Source organism: Anabrus simplex, chromosome 2 (assembly GCF_040414725.1).
Source record: "Anabrus simplex isolate iqAnaSimp1 chromosome 2, ASM4041472v1, whole genome shotgun sequence".
In the NCBI taxonomy this organism is placed as follows: domain Eukaryota; kingdom Metazoa; phylum Arthropoda; class Insecta; order Orthoptera; family Tettigoniidae; genus Anabrus; species Anabrus simplex.
In genome coordinates this window covers 1,156,449,008-1,156,455,054 of record NC_090266.1, presented here as the reverse complement: position 1 = coordinate 1,156,455,054, position 6,047 = coordinate 1,156,449,008, and the positions used below count along the sequence as shown (strand labels likewise).

Genomic DNA, 6,047 nt, shown 5'->3' with positions numbered 1-6,047 from the left:
AATAGTGGCCTGTGAGTGAAAGAGACCGAAATGTATTATTATTATTGTTATTAAAATATCTTTTTTTCTAGAGGCTTAACGTCGCACCGACAGAGATATGTCTTATGGCGACGATGGGACAGGAAAGGGCTAGGACTGGGAAGGAAGCGGCCGTGGCCTTAAATAAGGTACAGCCCCAGCATTTGCCTGGTGTGAAAATGGGAAACCACGGAAAACCATCTTCAGGGCTGCCGACAGTGGGATTCGAACCTACTATCTCCAGAATACTGGATACTGGCCACACTTAAGCGACTGCAGCTATCGAGCTCGGTGATTAAAATATTTTGCTCTTGTCTTAAAGCTAATATAATGCCCTTTTTACCTTTCACATAAATTTATAATAATGACGTGTGGCCTCCGGGGAGGTCTGGTGCAGGTATCTAGAGTTGACGCCGTATAGGCGACCTGCACGTCTGTGAGGATGAGGCCCTACCTAAGATGAAGGCTAATGCTGAACACCCAGTCCCCGAGCCATACGAATTAACTAATGAAAGTTAAAATCTCCGACCCGACCGGAAATCGAACCCGGGACCCCCTGGACCCCTTGGACCAAATGCCAGCATGCTAACAATTTATGAATGCAGCCGGACGACATAATATTAAAGTAGGTATATGGCCCGCTGCTAGTTAAAAGAAACTGGTTGGTTGGTAGTTCCATTGTGCAGCCAGGAGGCGGCATTTACTTGAATAAGGAATTTTATTTAGAGTTATTAAAAATCAAGACAGTTAATTCACTCATTTAGTTTCAACACTTGGAGATTCATTTTTTAAAAAAGGCGTATTTCTATATTTAGTAAGAGTTCATCTATTCGCTTATAGGAATAGATTGTCTACCCGATACACTTAAACCGAAAAAAAAAATACTCATGACGCGTGTGATTATTCTTTGCCATATAACTGAATGATATTTGAAAATCATGCGATTATTTAAATAATCGGATTGAAGTTATTCGATTATTGAAAGTATTCCACTATTCCATCACTAATAGGGTGGACATTTATCAATTCAAAGAAGAACTGCTAAGGGCTTTACGTCGCACCGACACAGATAGGTCTTATGGCGACGATGGGATAGGGAAGGACAAGGAGTTGGAAGGAAGCGGCCGTGGCCTTAATTAAGGTACAGCCCCAGCATTTGCCTGGTGTGAAAATGGGAAACCACGGAAAACCATTTTCAGGGCTGCCGATAGTGGGATTCGAACCTACTATCTCCCGGATGCAAGCTCACAGCCGCGCGCCTCTACGCGCACGGCCAACTCGCCCGGTCAAAGAAGAACTGGCCCTGCTCGTGAGTTTTGAGACTGGCCCAGGAAGAGAAACCTGTTCTTAATAATCCTCTTCCTGGAATTCGTGAGTTTTGGGACTCTTGAGTTTTGAGACTCGTGAGTTTTGAGACGACACGGAATGTCTCACTATCCAGGGCACTGCCCTTGAGGCGGTGGAGGCGGGATCCCTCGCTGAGTCAAGAGGGAAAAACCAACCCTGGAGGGTAAACTGATTAAGAAAGAAAGAAAGAAAGAAAGAATAGTCCAGTCATTGTCTGATTTCCATGTCACTATTGGAGACCAGCGTTTGTTCCATAGTCTGACTCCTTGGCTAAATGATACAGTATTTGGTTCAGAGGGCCACGGTTCCGATTCTCGGTGCTGCCGAGGATTTTAACTGAATATGATTAATTCCTCTGTCCGACTCGTTGGCTGAATGGTCAGCGTACTGGCCTTCGGTTCAGAGGGTCCCGGGTTCGATTCCCGGCCGGGTCGGGGATTTTAACCTTCATTGGTTAATTCCAGTGGCCCGGGGACTGGGTGTTTGTCCCCAACATCCCTGCAACTCACACACCACACATTACACTATCCACCACCACAATAACACGCAGTTACCTATACATGGCAGATGCCGCCCACCCTCATCGGAGGGTCTTCCTTACAAGGGCTGCACTCGGCTAGAAATAGCCACACGAAATTAATTAATTAATTAATTAATTAATTCCTCTATTTAGGGGGGTGAATGTTTATGTTCTCTTCATGTACACACAACACACCACACCCTTAACTAGCACAGAAACACCCAATATTGAATACTCTGTTCCATTTAGGGCATCGGGGCGTAAAACTGGGTGAAATCTATTTCGAGTACCGATCCTCATACATTGGGATAAAAGCCAGGAATTATAGATCACACTATGTTCATTTGGAATTACCTAGTTGTGTTAATGTTTCTTTTTTTCTTTCATTCTTAATCTGTTTACCCTCCAGGGCTTGTTATTCCCTCGGACTCAGCGAGGGATCCGACCTTTACCGCCCGAAGGGCAGTGTTCTGGAGAGTGAGACTTTGGCCTGGGATACAACTGGGAGGAGGACCAGTACCTCGCCCAAGCGGCCTCACCTGCTATGCTGAACAGGGGCTTTGTGGGGGATGGGAAGATTGGAAGGGATAGACAAGGAGGAGGGGAGGAAGCGGCCGTGGCCTTAAGTTAGGTACCATCGCGGCATTTGCCTGGAGAAGAAGTGGGAAACCACCGAAAACCACTTCGAGGATGGTTGAGGAGGGAATCGAACCCCCGTCTACTCAGTTGACCTCCGGAGGCTGAGTGGACCCCGTTCCAGCCCTCGTACCACTTTTCAAATTTCGTGACAGAGCCGGGAATCCAACCCGGGCCTTCAGGGATGACAGCTAATCACACTATGTGTTAATATGTATTCATTTTTTGGTGGAGTGGGGGTGGATTTGTAATACTAATACAATGCAGCAAATACAAAGAAAGTGCTGCCTAAGGCATTTTGTGCGGTTTTATTCAGATTGCTTTGAAATAATCAACAACCGAGTGAGTTTTTCTTGCGGTTTGAGTTGCGTATCTGTGAGCTTGCTTTCGGGAGATGATGGGTTCGAATTCATCTGCCAGAAGCCCTGAAAATGTTTTTCTGTGTTTTCCCATTTTCACACCGCGCAAATGCCTGGGTTGTAACTTAATTAAAACCACGGACGCTGCCATCAGAATCCTATCACTTCCCTATCCCTGTGACGCCGAAAACTTTCCATGCGTTACTGCGACGTTAAAAAGCTGACAGAAAAGTCATCACCAGTTATATTTGTCCAAACTTTCCTGTCATTGTTGAGATGACAATTACGACAGCCATCAGTATCCATAGCGAAAAAAATCTGGCCTGTCCGGGATTTGAAGCCGGGACCTCTCGCACCCACAGCGAGAATCATACCCCTAGACCAACAGGCCACTGGGAGAACGTGCCTATGCAATGTGTATATAACCGTTTACCACTAGGTTGCGAGAATTGCTACGTACGAGTTGTTATTATCTTTTCACAGTCAACTGCACGCTGCCTTACAACTTACAGATGTTTATACTGCTAATAATAAGAGTTGTCCGCCTCTGTGGTGTAGTGGATAGTGTGATTAGCTGCCACCCCCGGAGGTCCGGGTTCGATTCCCGGCTCCGCCACGAAATTTGAAAAGTGGTACGAGGGAACGGGGTCCACTCAGCCTCGGGAGGTCAACTGAGTAGAGGTGGGTTCGATTCCCACCTCAGCCATCCTGGAAGTGGTTTTCCGTGGTTTCCCACTTCTCCTCCAGGCAAATGCCGGGATGGTACCTAACTTAAGGCCACGGCCGCTTCCTTCCCTCTTCCTTATCTATCCCTTCCAATCTTCCCCATCCCCGCAAGGCCCCTGTTCAGCATAGCAGGTGATGTCGCCTGGGCGAGGTACTGGTCATTCTCCCCAGTTGTATCCTCCGACCAAGAGTCTGAAGCTCCAGGACACTGCCCTTGTGGCGGTAGAGGTGGGATCCCTCGCTGAGTCCGAGGGAAAAACCGACCCTGGAGGATAAACAGATGATGATGATGATTTTTTTTTTTTATTTGCTTTACGTCGCACCGACACAGACAGGTCTTATGGCGACGATGGGACAGGAAGGAGCTAGGAGTGATAAGGAAGCGGCCATGGCCTTAATTAGGTACAGCCCCAGCATTTGCCTAGTGTGAAAATGGGAAACCACGGAAAACCATCTTCAGGGCTGTCGACAGTGGGGCTCGAACCCACTATCTCCCGAATACTGGATACTGGCCGCAATTAAGCGACTGCAGCTATCGAGCTCGGTAATGATGATGATGATGATGATGATGATGATGATAATAAGAGTTGGTGTCTGAAATTTCTTAGAGGGAGGGCCGTTTACTGCCTGCCGAGGCGGGATAAAGGGAGTGGCTGTGTGGAAACGAGGGTGGGGCGACTACGGTTGCCATGGAGATAAAACTTCAGGGCAGCTCGTCTTGCTGGGAGTTGCCAAACCTGTCACTGTCACTGATAAAAACCTGATTGTTTGTATAACAGTGATCGCAAATGGGACGACACCGCCTGGCCAGGTAGTCTACAATAGATCACAGCGGTCAGAATGAAGGAGGGAACATGTGAGCCGGAAGCGAGGGGGTAAGAGTATGTAGAAAGGAATGCTGGAATGTGGCGACATCGTGAAATGGCACGTGCAGTGCTCCTCCCTCCAACCTTATCTGTCAGACACCAACTTTAGTTAAGTCTAGTCATATACAGAGTCTTGATTACATTAACACTTCTAGGTCTTATTTAGATTATATTATGGGAACAGGAACTTGCACACTGGGCGGCTATAATCAGAAATGAACCGGCCATCATGGAATACCGTACAGTACATTCCACAAATTTCTGTAACTAATTAGAATTAGACATTTTTGATACTTTCAGAGAAAACTGAAGTCGAAGATAAACCAATTTTCCGCAGAACTGAAATTAAATAAATGAAGGTAGTTCATATACATGGGGTCTTAAGTAACATGAACCGGGTATATGAGTGTTAGAGGTTTGGTAATACTGAGAATTAATTTGAAAAAGTATTTCAATATCTGAAGGTCGTTGGCTGAATGCTCAGCGTACTGTCCTTCGGATCAGAGGGTCCCGGGTTGGGTTCCTGGCCGAGTCGGGGACTTTTTTTACAATATTTGTTTTACATCGCACCGACACAGAAAGGTCTTATGGCGATGATGGCACAGGAAAGGCCTAGGAGTGGGAAGGAAGCAGCCGTGGCCTTAATTAAGGTACAGCCCCAGCATTTGCCTGGTGTGAAAATGGGAAACAAAGGAAAACCATCTTCAAGGCTGCCCACAGTGGAGCTCGAACCCACTATCACCCAGATGCAAGCTCACGGCCGCGTGCCCCTAACCGCACGGCCAACTCGCCTGGTGGTCGGGGACTTTAATCGCTTCTGATTAATTCTTCTGGCTAGGGGACTGGGTGTTTGTGTTTGTCCTAAACACTCTCCTCTTCATATTCATACAACCCACCACAGAAACACGCAGTAGTGTTTACATCCCTCCATGTAGGGTTGGCGTCAGGAAGGACATCAGATAGTAAAACAGAACCAAATCCACATGTGCGACGCAGTTTGCGTCGTATGGGGAAAGCGGTAGAAAAAGAAGAAAAAATTCAATATCTCAAGCTGCTATCATCTTATTTCTTATCAGCTCCAGCCAGCACGCCGGCTCCTTCCTCCTTCAAGAATATTCTTTAAAGAATGATCTTGAGAGGAGTCCCTCTGCTGGTTCTACTCTTAGCAACTACACAGCATCACTCTTAGGAATATTCTGTTGAATTTATTTAAAACTGTTCCAATTTTTACAGCCATACCAAGTATGGACCATCTTCAGTATTAAAAACTCTTAAGTTTTACTACGGACTACTTTATGTAAATCAGCCACAATTAACATATTCAACTTAGAACATTATATGTTACATAATTTTATGTTTTAAGGGCACAATTTTGTCCATTACTGGACACTGTAAAACTTTGTTAACTTCAGTGCCCTATAAGGGCCCTTTTGACTGATCACTAACATCAAGTCTTTGTTTCCAATGATTTTAATGGAAGGTACTCTACCAACATAGCAAAATATTTGTGATTGCACTGAGCATCGAACTCTGTTTCTTTCTTTCTTATTCTGTTTCCCTCCACGGTAGGTTTTC

General features: G+C 45.9%; 1 non-coding gene across 1 annotated transcript; it reads right to left on the bottom strand.

Moving 5' to 3' along the window:
- Positions 1 to 3,199: 3,199 nt before the first annotated feature.
- On the bottom strand, positions 3,200 to 3,271 carry TRNAP-UGG (transfer RNA proline (anticodon UGG)). Its single transcript has one exon. It is a non-coding gene; the product is annotated as a tRNA-Pro (tRNA).
- Positions 3,272 to 6,047: the final 2,776 nt, after the last annotated feature.